The 15,901-nt window shown below is 33.7% G+C and overlaps 1 protein-coding gene across 1 annotated transcript in view; it reads left to right on the top strand.

Moving 5' to 3' along the window:
- The first annotated feature begins 10,415 nt into the window (after positions 1-10,415).
- The window catches only part of LOC111085508, a 10,298-nt gene continuing 4,812 nt past the window's right edge, over positions 10,416-15,901 (top strand). Inside the window, exon 1 of the mRNA XM_022384405.1 lies at positions 10,416-10,701. The gene's annotated coding sequence lies outside the window, so the exon portion shown is untranslated. The remainder of the gene's footprint in view (positions 10,702-15,901) is intronic.

Below are 15,901 nucleotides of genomic sequence, written 5' to 3'. Positions count from 1 at the left end.
AAACCTTTCATTGACTTTACACCAACACAGCTTCTTGCTGAGCTGCTTCATCTTCTGGAGTGACCACTCTCTGTAAACCTTTCTTTGACTTTACACCAACACAGCTTGCTTGCTGAGCCACTTCATCTTCTGGGATGACCACTCTCTGTAAATCTTTCATTGACTATACACCAACACAGCTTGTTGCTGAAACACTTCATCTTCTGGAGTGACCACTCTCTGTGAATCTTTCTTTGACTTTACACCAACACAGCATGCTTGCTGAGCCACTTCATCTTCTGGGATGACCACTCTCTGTAAACCTTTCTTTGGCTTTACACCAACACAGCATGCTTGCTGAGCCACTTCATCCTCTGGGATGACCACTCTCTGTAAACCTTTCTTTGGCTTTACACCAACACAGCTTGCTTGCTGAGCCACTTCATCTTCTGGAGTGACCACTCTCTGTAAACTCTTCATTGACTTTACACCAACACAGCTTGCTTGCTGAGCCACTTCATCTTCTGGAGTGACCACTCTCTGTAAACGTTTACAGAGAGTGGTCACTCCAGAAGATGAAGTGGCTCAGCAAGCAAGCTGTGTTGGTGTATAGTCAATGAAGACTTTCATTGACTATACACCAACACAGCTTGCTCGCTGAGCCACTTCATCTTCTGGAGTGACCACTCTCTGTAAACCCTTCTTTGACTTTATATCGACAAAGCTTTCTTCTTCTTCTTCTTTTACTCCACACTATATAATTTCAAGAAGAATAGTTTGTATTTAAGATTTGATTTACAATAATTTTTATTCTAGGTAATTAACTTTATTCTTAACCTTTCCAATATAGTTTTGTTGCTGGTTTGATGGCGTGTTTCTTTTCTAAGCATTTTTGCATGAGTTTCAACGGTATGTCCTTTTTCAAGGTTATAGAGTTTTTTCTCGGCAAATTTCTGTGTGGCATCATTATTACTTGTTTTAGGCGCATCGTTGAAATTTCAGTCTGGTATTTCAATCTTGATTTGTAAAAGAATAAATAATATGTCGCAATGAAAATGTTTGTGTAACATAAATTTCAAGAAGGATTATTTCTAGTATGTACGGAAATTTGTTACGATATATTAAATCAAAATTATAGGCAAAGCTGGAAAACAACTTTTTCATGATATTTTATTTAAACGTATAACAACAGTGATGTTTTGACTTCTGAGCCAACTGACCGTTTAATTTTCTTGCTAAACGAAATACGAGTTGGGTTAGTTTTATCAAGCCTGACCAATAGCTTGACATCAACGTTTCCTAGAAATAAAATGTTCTGAGGTGAAAAGTTCAAGATTCGAGGCAAAAAAAAAGTTTATTCTTAAACGTAAAACAGATATCGCTTCTCCATCAGGTGTTACACAGTTTTGTTGTATAGGACATTGTCTGTACCTTTTGTATGCAGTTGTGAATTTATCGCGTTTCTTCAAACAGACTATTGTTTTTTTTGAAACATGTAGTATATTCTCTATATAAAACTAGATACAATTCCGCATGATCCCCGAAAGTGTTCTGTTTAAAGAGTAAATAAAACCAAAATTAAGAGTAACAAATATTTTTATTTGATGCTTTCGAAGTTCATATGTCATGCTGTGCTGTAGCCTACAGAATATATAATTCTTATCGTGATTCATGGCATGCGCACGTTTTACTGACGTCACGACAGTGCAAATTGCAACGTTAAGCATACCTTATATGACGTCATTTTAATGTCTACTGACTGACTGACAGACAACACACTAATGTATAGTAAGTAGTACGAGTGGTTAAAACAGGTGACTCCTCCAGGAGGCCTTCGGCCCCCTTTCGGGGAAATAATTTTCATTGTGGTTATAATTCGTTGTTTATCAGCTTACTATTAACGAAACAATTCACAGTTGTCACGAGTAAAGCTTTTACTGACTCTTTTGTTATTATTATTCGAAGAAAGAGAACGTTTTAGAAGTTCTCTCAACTGTTCCAAATCAGACATGTAGCAACTTTATAGCGCTAATGACACCGGAGTAATATATTATTAATGCTGTAATAGGACGCTAAACTGAGCAGACGTAACCTCTTAAGAACGAAGCACAGAGAAAGAACTAGTGCATGCTCTCTTTAATGGGTTTCTAAAAGTCATCTAATATATTATTCATTGTTAGGACTGTTAGCCGGTGCACAATTGTTGGAAACCAATACACAGTCAGCAATCTTTGTTACCATCACGACAATAACACATTTGGAAGTAACAAAGTTTCCGTCATTTGCCATAATGAACGTCTAAAACACTTAAGACCGCGAAGCATGTAATACATGCAAGTAGGTTCATTGTTTTCTGTTGTGAAGTAATAACATTGGTTTGGTTTACTTTAATGAGTAATTAACAAACTAAAGTAATACGTTACCTTAGTAAGATAGACAAAGAACATCAAAATGTCATAGATTTATTTTTCAACATCGTTAGCTTGAATAGCTTTATATAATAAACAGTTGAAATAATGCATTTATACTTTAATATATATACATCGACGTTTTGTCTTCGGTATCGTTAGTTTGGTTTTCTAAACACGTCTTGATCCAATAATTTAAACGTCTGATATCAAACTGGAGTAAAATATATAAAAGATATCCTAATGAGTTTTCACAGTCGTTCGAAATGTTACGCCTAATACTTTTAAAGAAATATTTCATCAGAAAAAACAGAAAGAATCTGGAAAAGCATTATAGACAGGATATGTCACAACGTCTGCAGATATAACAGCCAGCAAGTTTGTTTCACTTGCAAAAACTTGGAACTCGGTTATAAGCTTCAAACATTGCAACCTTCATATTTGTTTGTTTTTAAATTACTCGCATAACAACTCAAGAACTATCTGCGCTAGCCTTACGTAATTTAGCAGTGATAGACCTAGAGGGAAGGCAGCTGGTCAACACCACCCTCTTGGGCTACTCTTTTATCAACCCGCAGATCGCGAGTAGATATCCCTAACCTTCATGTAGTTATTCTTATACTTATGATTAAAATAAGTGCAAACGACATTATCAAAGAACATGATAAATTTCAACAGAACTCACACTTGATACAAATATAACAATAATGTAATTCCCAAGTTATTCTGGGTTTCTACACTCCACTAGTCATCTTATAATCATTCATAGCTGGAGCCAAATAAGCCTGTACAAAAACTTTATCCCTTTTAATAAGTAAATATTTTAAGTACATCAAAGAACACTGAAGAATTATTGTAGCGTTATGAAAGAGAGGAGACGTATTAATTCATACATAGTTATTCCATAGAATACAAACAACAACTAAAATCTTTCGCAGCTAAGCTTCTCGAAATATTTGAATTCAGTATTCTCAATATCACTCTGCCTTTACGTAAAATCAGCGATAAACATAAGCATGTAATTAAAATATCTTTTTACAACGCTGGTAATTTAATGACTCGCGTCGATGATACTCAATGCTTTATTGATAACACTCATCATAAAAACTACCACAGTTTTACACTAATGAAAGCCATAATTCTTTCACTTAGCAACACATTCGTACGACTTGTAATTCTTTTACTTAGCAACACATTCGTACGATTTGTAATTCTTCCACTTAGCAACACATTCGTACGACTTGTAATTCTTTCACTTAGAAACACATTCGTACGATTTTTAATTCTTTCACTTAGCAACACATTCGTACGATTTGTAATTATTTCACTTAGAAACACATTCGTACGACTTGTAATTCTTTCACTTAGAAACACATTCGTACGATTTTTAATTCTTTCACTTAGCAACACATTCGCACGACTTGTAATTCTTTCACTTAGAAACACATTCGTACGACATGTAATTCTTTCAATTAGAAACACATTCGTACGATTTGTAATTCTTTCACTTAGAAACACATTCGTACGACTTGTAATTCTTTCACTTAGAAACACATTTGCACGACTTGTAATTCTTTCACTTAGAAACACATTCGTACGATTTGTAATTCTTTCACTTAGAAACACATTCGTACGATTTTTAATTCTTTCACTTAGCAACACATTCGTACGATTTGTAATTCTTTCACTTAGAAACACATTCGTACGATTTGTAATTCTTTCACTTAGAAACACATTCGTACGATTTTTAATTCTTTCACTTAGAAACACATTCGTACGATTGTAATTCTTTCACTTAGAAACACATTCGTACGACTTGTAATTCTTTCACTTAGAAACACATTAGTATGACTTGTAATTCTTTCACTTAGCAACACATTCGTACGATTTATAATTGTTTCACTTAGCAACGCATTCGTACGACTTGTAATTCTTTCACTTAGCAACACATTCGTACGACTTGTAATTCTTTCACCTAGAAACACATTCGTACGACTTGTAATTCTTTCACTTAGCAACAAATTCGTACGATTTGGCACACACATCATTAAAACAGACACAAGGTATACTAATAGGTTGTAACTTAACCTACAAGCAGAAGATATTTTTTTAACTTGAATATCAATAAACCACACAACTTCTCAATGAACGATTACCATAAAGCTTTATAAATCAACAGATCATGTAGCACGAAACCTATACATGCAACAGATTTAATTGTTGTAAAACGTTCAGTACATATAAATGAAGCAAGCTACCTTGATTTAAACATTATTGTTATTAATCAAACATTCTTCTTGGAAATTTATTATATAACAGGAGATTTTAATTTGAAAACTATAAATTTCCTATTTCTTGACACAAACCTTCCAAAGAAAATATTCTATAATGTATACTTATCACGACTCTTTAAACTTACCAGAATTTGTTGTAATTTTGGAGAATTTCAGAGAAAGCAAGAACACTAACACATAAGCTTTTTAGCAGAGGTTTTTCTCTCAACAAATTGCACAAGCAATTTTTCTTATTATTTTATGGCAAGTACAGTTTATTTCTAACTAAAATATATAAAATTTTGACAATTCCGCCACGTTTCATATAATCTTTAATAACGATATTATAAAATTATCATTTTACATATTAACTTAATACATATGAATTATATATAAATTTATTTTTCCTAACCTTACATATTCTAACACAACGCTATCCTAACCTTACATAACCTAACACTAATCTATCCTAACCTTACATAAATTAACACAAACCTATCCTAATCTTACATAATCTAACAACAACCTAAGAATCTTACTACCAGTGCTCTGCCCACCACGGGTATCGAAACCCGGTTTGTAGCGTTGTGAATCCTTAGACAACGTTGTGAATAATTGGCTGAACCAATTTCGATTAATTTTAGTTAAAAATCACAGGTGGAAAACTCAGGTGGCCGTCACAAAGACATAGTTAAAAATAGTCAGACGAATGGTTAGAGTTTGGCAGCCATTTTAATTTTTACAATGTGAAACCAAAGCCAAACGAACGTGATTTTTAATGTCGCTCGTTACCTTTGCTGATCGTCCATGTTTAGTGGACCAGCATGGCGAATGATGCACACGCTCGCCGTCCCGCCGTCTCCGTGAAGCCAACGTAATACATGCGCCACAATGAGTTGGTCTATTTGATGGTTTTGTTATGAAACTCTTGTAGTTATTGCGGATACAGAATAAACGTTTGTAAGTTTATACAATCTGGAGTTGTTACAGTATACAATATTTGTCAACAGAGAAACCATTTGACACATTTATATTCTAGAACGAACGGAGCGCGGCCCAATGATTAGCATGTCGGACTGCGGATCTGAGGTTCACATCCCGTTACCGACAAAATAATAATGATAACCGCTCTGCGCACTTTGGGCGCGTGTGCGTTTTAAGAGTGACGATTAAACACCACTACTCGTTCTGTAAAGATTTGGCAGTGGAAGGCATTGCCTTCCTTATGCTCTACCCTTAAAAATGAGCGCAGATAGTTTTCGTGTAGTCATTTTCAAAATTCAATAAGCAGACAGAATATCTTAGCAGAAAGCTTCAAAATTTGAGGTGTCACACGAGTCTCTTGGAAAACTTATTACCGGCACATGATGTTCATAAAGGTATTAACGTATAGCAATAACGTTATCGACTCAGTTTAGAGGATAAATGCATGACTTCAAAACTTGAGGTATCACACGAGTCTCTTGGAAAACTTATTACCAGCACATGATGTTCATAAAGATATTAACGTATAGAAATAACGTTATCGACTCAGTTTAGAGGGTAAATGCATGACTCGAGCACCCTCCTTTGACCTCAGTGGTCGCTTTCCGATATGGGACCAAAGTCGGATTGGCCCATCAGCCCACCGGGCAATTTCCATGTGGGCTGGTGCATTTGACGCGTTTTTAGAAACTGTTTTTAATTTTTAATTGTTTAACCAGTATGCAGTATGTGATATTGTCCGGGCTGGTCTTTTAATGTCAATCCACCCCTGGGTGAAACTTTCTTCAGTAATGACGAATTTTTGAATACCAGCTGCATGATTTAATAGCACGATTGTTTATTATTTTGTTGATATTTATATATTTAATTTCTTTATGGCTTGTAAACAAACGTTTTAAATTAAACATAACGTCATATTATTTAAAAACAATTCATTTAAATATTTCAGGAATCGCTGATGACGTCTTTATTTTATTTTTTCTGAGTGTTAATTTACCGAAACATTCTATGATTACAAATATGATATATTGATGTAAATGTTCATTTAATAATGTAAGTTTTTGTTACATTACACATACAATATAAAACAAAACGTTCGTCAGCAGATTGCATCAGAAAAGACTTGTTTTAGAAGGCTTGAACAACAAAGATAAGAATTTTAACAAGTTGTTTAGAGTCAAGTAAACTACGACCAAAGATCTTTCAACAACACAACTCACCTTGATACTAAACCACGCTGTCATCCAAATTCTATTTCTGTGGTTTGTTATAGGTGGCTCAATCACATTAGCTGTAAGTATAATATTATAATCGATTTGTTTCAATTTGAAGTAAATCCAAAACAAAAACTTATTTATCTAGACATAAACCTTACAGGTGGGGTATTAGCTCTAAGATGCTTTTCTGTTTTGCTAAATATTCCTGATTATAAATCTATGTAGCTTCCTCACCTCAACATGTGGTGCCATCTAACGAGAAATTACGGGGATTGGTCAATGGGTTGAGATATAAGTAAACATTGGTCAAGCTGAGTATATCTTTGTAGGCGTCACAGAACAACACAATGAAACTATGGAAACCAACTTTCGTGCTCAACCGCTTTTTCTTTCTTTCTTTTCTTTTAACAACACCTTTGGCATTTTACATAAACAGACCGTCATCACAGAATAGTATTGATGCTTGAGTAAGGAAGCATATAATGCTAATATAACAATAGGTAGGCAATCAACGATTTATAATTAAAACTTTGATTGCTGGTTGAACATACTACATATTTTAACAGAACATTGGTCTGTCTTCTTCAGGTATGATTAGTACTAAGCAATACAAGGTATATATATCGTTATAAAGACAAAAGACATAATGATTAAATGTGACAGAAATGGTGGCAGCAGGTGACAGGATATAGGTAAAAATCAAGTCTGGTCAAGTGTATGAACGGAGTATATATCTTGTCAAATACAGTTTATGTTGCTAGGGCCATTATCACAGTTTAATGAAAGATCGTTTACTTTGGTGATTTGTGTAGTTTCTCAACAGTTTCTTTCTTTTTTAGTTTTGGGTTGATGTAGGAGAAGAATTTCATCCCAGAGTATTTTGTTACCTGTTTCATATCGATGATGTGTTAAGTTGGATATCTGGAATTCACCTCTACACATGTGATCTTGGTGTTCTTTGCACCTCATTTCTAAGGAACGTGACGATTGTCCTACATATTTCCACATTCACATTGGATACTATATATATTCCATGTTTTTATTCGTTTAGTAGGATTATTTCGGGTTAGGTAATAATGTATTGATTTTACGTGAAGGTTTGAATACAGTTTTACATCATTGCTCAAATTACAAAATAGGCTAGTAATTTTGTTAGCAGTTTCTGGCACAAAAAGGAATAAAACAGATTTGCTGTGTTTTCTGTTGTTGATAGGTAAAAGGTTACAGTTAACATAATATTTCTACTGACTGACAAGAGAGGGACGGCAACAACAACAAACATTTGACACGTGTGTGTACACTGTACAGTAACAAACATTTAATTCTTGAACGTTTCGGAATGTAGATATTCCATCTTCAGCAAGCTATATAAATTATTAGGTACAAATATTTCTAAAGTTCCAACATTTTGTAAAGAGTAATTAAATACAGATTAAAAGGATAAACTCAACTAAGAAAAAAAAACAAGGACAATGCACCGATTGTAACAATATTATACAACTTATTCAAGACAGACTTAACTGTAGTGAAGTTGTGTTATTATTTAAAGTTGGGAGTTCATTTATAATAGATAAACTTCCTTTAACTAAAAGTTCAATATTGGATGACCCAAATGAGATGACTTTGAATTTTTTTTTATCAAGATGGGGTGGTTGTTTTCACTATGTTTGCGAATTACAGAGTCTGGAGGATTTGATAGCTTCTTTACCAGTTCTGCTTGAAACTCTCATATGTTCGCAGGTGTAATTGGCGTATACTTTTGCCAAGTTAAGTGTCATTACAACCACCACATGTGTATTCATACACGATCCTGAAGCGCATAGGAGTAAGTAATAGTCTTTAGACCTAAATGTATTTTGAACCTTGAAAGGTAATTTAAATATCGTATGTAGTTTAACCTGAGGATAAAAGGTTTAATTAAAATGTGTCACTTCAGTACAAAACTTTGTTTACATAAAAAAGGAACGATCAGTCCTAACGGTTAATTATCTATTTATATCTTCAGTACATGGGAAAAGTTAGTAATGCTTGGAGACCGGTTGAATGGGTAATGAAGAAAAAACTTTAATATAAGTTTAATATAACAGCAAATGTACAACGTTTCGACGAGGTTTTGCCATCATCAGGTACAAGTATTTTACACTGACACAAATATATATATACAGAATGGAAAAAAGAAGTCACATGACCGGATACTGTTGCAATACTTAGAAGAGATCTCTTGGCACCCCAGGGTGTTGGTTTAGAGTAGGGTTGTTTTGTTCAATCAAGATGGATTCCTTGATTCCTTTGTTTATGTTGGGTTCTTCTTTATGCTTATAAATCGTTGTTTGCCAACCTATTACCAAAGAATAGTCCGAATGTAATACTTGTTACATTTATATCCTACGAACAGTCAAATTTATTGATACTCTGGTCGCATAGTATTTTACATGATAAAAAAACAAACTAAAATAAGTTTGTTTAATTAGGAATGTTATAACCTAGAAGCACTTTGACTTAGCTCTTGAAGCGACCATTATCGTTAACGCACAATGTTAAGAAAGTTATAACGGAGAAGCACTTCATACTTGACTTTTATCCAGTACCTTAAATTTAAGTACATAATAGTCACAAGTTGTCCAATTTTCGAATAATAATATTAAGGCATAAGAAATGTCAAAAGTATACACATATAGGATATTGAAAAATATTGCTTGGATGTTTAGAATTTTCTCGAAAATTTTCATAGTTATCAACGCCAGTCATCTCTAATTTTGAACTAATAGGCTAGCTGGTCAACAGTATGCACCATCAGCTTTTTGGCTATTATAACGAAACAGTAGGATTTTATTGACACTGTTACAATGCGCTCACCACTCCAAAGTTAGGAGTACGATTTTATTTTTATTATTTTGTAGATAACAGGTTTTGAAACGTGGACGTTCGGATTCATAGTCCTGCAAACTGGTCATTTGGTCACATTAGGTAAGGTAAGAGAAAACAATTAATTTAAAAAGCTAGTTGCATATTGAGATCTATAGTACAATGTGTGAATCAAGTTTAATTTACCAATGTAAATCCAAGGAAAATCAGGTCGTTTGGAAAAAAAAAAAGCTTTATAAAGATGGCCACCACATGTTGACCATGTTTTTACACTATGATAAATGTATACCTGTACTTTGTGGCAATACATTTTTTGTGTTCTCTTTTTTTTTCTTTATCAGCTAAACGTTCTTGCAAGTTTTAGTTCAATCAGTATTTTACACAACACCATATGTAAAGGAAAATCTTACTTCATCTTCCAAACTTAGAAAAAATATATATATACTAAACAAAGAACGAAAAATACTGGCTGTGTATATCAATAGAAAAGATAGGGTGATTAACAAATACTCAGGTTAAATGTTGAGTTTGGTCAACAAACGAGGAAGTATTCTATAACGGCGTTTACAGTTCAAAGATACTTTCAAGGAAGGAAACGCATAAAATATTTGGCTCTAACTAACCAATGAAAGTGGACGAAAGTTGTATGACGTAAGGTCACGTGCTTGCTTAAAATATTATAACTTTCAAGCAGGGTGAAAACAGATTCCGATCTCTGATTCTCATCCAGTATCGCTTCCACGATGTTTTGAGGTGTTAGTAATAACACGTAATGCAGCTGAATTAACACATGTGTAAGTACACAGTTTTTGTAACTTTAGCTTATAAGGGGATCTTATGTTTTAATTTTATGGATAGACCAAATGAATATAATTTTGTGTTTTCACCTCTCCCACTGAAGAAGGAAGTTATGCCGTCCTAACTCGCTGGGGTTATCATTATCAATACTGGGCACCTTCATTTGTGAAGTTTGTGGTAAGTGAATACAACATGTACTTGAAATTATTATATGATATAATTATAGAGATTAAGTAGATTCTTGTAAGATTTGTAGAGTTAATAGAAAACAAAAGGCTTTTCAGATGACCTTGTTACACAGTACAGTTCAGGAAGTTAGCGCACCCTGCTGCGTGTTGGTTGCACTTCTACAACACAGGAAGACATTATGCGCATGCGTGTCTTTCACCTTCACGCACTGCTGGCAATCACGTTGTTTTAAAACATAAGCAATATACAAACACATGGTGAAAATGCACTAATTTTGTATTGTTTTATAATATTTATATAAGTACACCCATACCAATTACAATGGGTTTATTCTCTTTCAGCCGCGCTTCAGTTAGACATTCTGAAACTAAGATACATTTGTTTTTGAATTGGTATTTTGTAGGTAGTAGTGTTAGTGTTAGCTTCAGTAATTACAAATGACTTGATGTGAAGCGTTCTCTCATTTAAACAATACTATGTTATTCATCTCTTAAGAATTGTGTACATTATTTCATCAAATATACATTTTTTATTGTGTAATATAATAATAAACATTCTTCTCTGTAATACCAGTAGTAGTGGAATTAGAGAGGTATTAAAAAAAGTAAAATAGAATCGGTAGTTGTTTTTGTTATCAAAGAAATTTGACTGTGCCAGAGAATTCTCGTAGTTCGCTATCCTTTCACAGGCGAGGATACAAAGGTTGTGTAACTTGTGAGATTAGGTGTTGATGTGTTTATTTTGCCTACGCTATCTCATAGAAATTTGTATTAGTGCTGTACTTACCATGAAATTGTAGTGATGATATCCGAAACGATGTTGGTACGATGAGGCAATGCAGAACCACGTAGAATTGTTTGTTTGTTTGAAGTTAAGCTACACAATGGGCTATCTGTGCTCTGCCAACCACGGGTATCGAAACCCGGTTTCTAGTGTTGTAAGTCCGAAGACATACCACTGTGCCACTGGGGGGCCCACGTAGAATAAACAGAATGATCGTATATTCTATCATATTAAAGTAAATTTGATATCGTGTAATATCACTTTAATCATTCTCTCTTCTCGGGGTAATTTATTTCCGTAATTTTATATCATTTTCTTATTTAGTAAGTATCTGAGTTTTGTATGTTTTATGTTACGAGTACTCGCCTTCCGTTATAACTTATCGTGTATATATATAGTGTATAGTGCGAATCTTTATTTTTTTACAAATTACACTATATCTTGTATGTGCTGATATTAGAGGCGGTAGAAAAGTGTACCACTGATAGTGACCATAGGGAACTTTCTAAGTAAAGAATAAAAACGTTTTTACGTGTGGCAATCACTTTAACTTCCTGTCCTATGAATATGTGACGTAACAGAAGATTAGATTATGTATGTAAACTATGGATCCGTTAAATAAGAGAGCAATCCTCATTTTCAGGGGCTCTGACTATTAGATTAGACATTATGACATATTATATTATATTAGATTTGTGGCTATGGAACTTAAAAATCAGGAAGGTGCTGGTTTGATCTAATGTTGTAAGTACGTGTTATTTTACATTCGCTTTTGTAACTTAAAAATCACTCATGCAACTGTAAAACTACAAGTAGCTTCTAGAAAAAAAACTGTACAAAAGTACAAGATAATAAAATGCAATATAACAGATTAAAAATAAATAAGAATAATTAACTGGACCCTAATAGGTAATGGAGGTTTAGGTGCAAGTATCACCTATTTCTTCTCCCTGATATAGTATAATTTATATAGTATATCTGATATAATATAACTGATATAGTATATCTGATATAGTATAACTGGTGTAGTATATCTAATATAGTATATCTGATATAATATAACTGATATAGTATATCTGATATAATATTACTGATATAGTATATCTTATATAGTATAATTAATATAGTATAACTGATGTAATATATCTGATATAGTATATCTGATATAATATAACTGATATAGTATATCTGATATAATATTACCTGATGTAGTATATCTGATATAATATAACTGATGTAGTATATCTGATATAGTATAATTAATATAGTATATCTGATATAATATAACTGATATAGTATATCTGATATAGTATAACTGATGTAGTATATCTGATATAGCATATCTGATATAATATAACTGATATAGTATATCTGATATAATATTACTGATATAGTATATCTTATATAGTATATCTGATATAGTATAATTAATATAGTATATCTGATATAATATAACTGATATAGTATATCTGATATAATATTACTGATATAGTATATCTTATATAGTATATCTGATATAGTATATCTGCTGAGGCTTTTTGGATACAGTCATGAAGTTCACAGAATACTGGATTAAGGTCTGTAGACAATTTGATCACAACCATTCGGTCGTTATTAAACCATATGACACTACAATAAGCATGCTTAGATGCTTACGCCTGTATATTCATCAAATAGTCCTAGTCTCACATGGTCTGGTTATTATGACACTCAACGCGCAATCTGAAGGTGGGGTCATGGGTTCGAATCTCATCACTGAACATGCTGGGTTTTTCCGCTATGAGGGCTTTATAATGTGATGGCCAATCCCACCGTTCGTTGGTAAAGATTAGCCCAAGAGTTGGCGGTGGGTGATATTTACTAGCTGCCTTCCCTCTAGTCTATCACTTCTAAATTATGGAATGCTAGTGCAGATAGCACTCGGTTTAGCTTTGCGCGAAATTCAACAAATAAATAATCAAACAGTCCAGTTTTAATACAAATAAGAAAATAAAAACGAGCAACGTTTTATCAAGAATTAGATGGCCTTGGAGGAGAGATTATTATTATGCATGTTATTATTATGTATTTTCAACTTACTAACATCTCTTAATTAATAGATCGTTTCTGTTAAGACGTTTCTATAGTTTGTGACCATTGTAGATGTCTATCTGGTGAGATATGGAGGTTTGCGTAATTATGTCGAAACCTTGTGGAAATTGTTCTGGGTACTCTGAGAACTGCCTATAATACACGATCTTGAATAGTTTGTAAATTCAGTATGTTATATTTTGACTTATGACGGATTTAAATATTGAAAGGCTAATCGAATATGGGTTTAAAAATGTTGTCCGCTGAGTTTTCTACAGTTTTACCAGCTAGACTTCTTTATATGTTTTGAAGTCGTAGTGGACAAATTAAAAAGACTGTCGAAAAAACAACAACACCTACAGTTAACGTGATTTGTATATATATATATATTTGATCTAATGCTTTGGTCTTTTCCGAATTATATATTTTACACTGTCGATTATATTTGTCCAATGAGATATAATATATGAGATCAATAAGTTTAGCTGACGCGGCTACTAGAGCAGAGTTTCATATAAGTGTCACTATGGTCGCTGTTTGCTGAGGTTTAGTGATTTGTGAAGCATATTATATAATTTTTGATGCGTCATTTATTGAACCTTCCTCTGTGAGATGTAAAAGAGATTGGAGAATATTGCAAATTTATGAACTACCGGGAGAACTCAGTGACGAAAGCCGGGTATCTGACTCAGGCAACAGTATGGAACACATTCAAGAAGATTCTCGGTCTGGAAACGAGGACATCGGGGTTTGGGTTCACTAAGATAAGGCTTTCGGTCATACTTCCCGTTTAACCTTCACATACCCCAAGCAGCTGGAGAATGAGATGGGTATAAGAAAGGAAAATAATCGGTGTCTTGTAGTTATGGTTTATTCCGCCGTCCTTAATTTTGAACTATTGAGCAGATGGAAAGCAACCAGTAAGTAGTACTTTAACGCCCACCATGCACGCTATGGGATTAACTGTTACTCTTATAATGCACCGATAGCTTAAAGTGTGAAAAATACTTGGTGGCATCGCACGTATTTGACCCCATCTCGCCAGTTTCGAAAGCCAGAGCTCTACCATAGGGCCAACACGCACCCAAGCGAAAAAAACCATTTTTTTTGTACCAAAAATAAACTTTTTAGGTAGAGTGTATAAAATAAATCTTTTTGTGGTAAATTTCGGTATTTTGATATGAAACAAGTTTAAGAGATATGCATAAGATCGTTTGGACGTGCTGTTAGCTTGGGTTGTATATAGGTTATGTATAAATATATATATAAAATGCCAAATTAATAATGTATTACATAAACAAACAAATAAAACTATCAAACACGCATCCAAAGGACTGAAAAACATTATGTTCTATTTAAAAATTTACATTTCGATTCTCACAAAAACTACTTGTATACAAAAGTTTTTAAGTTGTTTCTTTTAGGTGTAAAAAGTTTCTTTTTGTTCCTTAAGTACCCCTCTTGGGATCCATTTTAAAATTATTGTGTAATTTGATGCAGTATTATTTTGATTTTGAAGTGTATTAGTGATATTTTCTGTTTAGAACTTTTTCCGTGTTTTACTAATGTGAACTTAGAGTCAGCGTATGAGTTTTTTCTGTGCGTTAATGTATGTTGCCACACGTACCGTGTAACCGTTGTTTTCTGTGTTGCAGAGTCATTCTCCGAGGGTATGTGTGAAATATTTTCGCAACAAGAATGGTTGTTACTTTTCTTAGCAATCACTTACTCCTGTATTTCAATTTTAAATGTTTTAATAAGACCATTTCTAACTTTCTCCGATATCTGAGCTTAAGTGTACAGAAAAGCTACAGGACTGATTACTGCTAATATCACCATAGTTGTTCTTTTGCAACTTACTGCATCAAGGAGTTTAACTGAGGAGGAAATGTTATAACTATAGCATGGCTACCTAAAATAGGATTTGGACTTCTCGATATTGTTCCTTTCTTCTCATTTTTTCAAAGTTGTCGTCAGGTGGAGCACACCACACATTTTAGTGCCGCACTTAACAACTAAGACTCACAGTATACGGAGTAGTCCTTTTCGAAAGCCAGTCTAATCTCCAGTGGCGTTTCAACAAGTAGTTCTGGACCGGGGTTCAGGTTTAAACAATTTAGTTGACCTAAGTGGGCGAGTGACTTCTTAATCTCTGCAAGTGTGAGTTACCTAAGGTAACCTTGACTTTCATTTCGCACCGAGATTACAGAATAAGCAGTCCTGTCTGAGAATGCACATTAATCATTTAAACAGATACGTTTTTTTTTGTTTATGTTTAGCCGAGGCATAGCGGCTCATAGAATGGTTATGAGGATTTTCAAGAACAAACTTTTAG

This window comes from Limulus polyphemus, unplaced genomic scaffold (genome assembly GCF_000517525.1).
Source record: "Limulus polyphemus unplaced genomic scaffold, Limulus_polyphemus-2.1.2 Scaffold435, whole genome shotgun sequence".
In the NCBI taxonomy this organism is placed as follows: Eukaryota; Metazoa; Arthropoda; class Merostomata; order Xiphosura; family Limulidae; genus Limulus; species Limulus polyphemus.
This window is presented reverse-complemented; position numbering and strand designations above follow the sequence as displayed.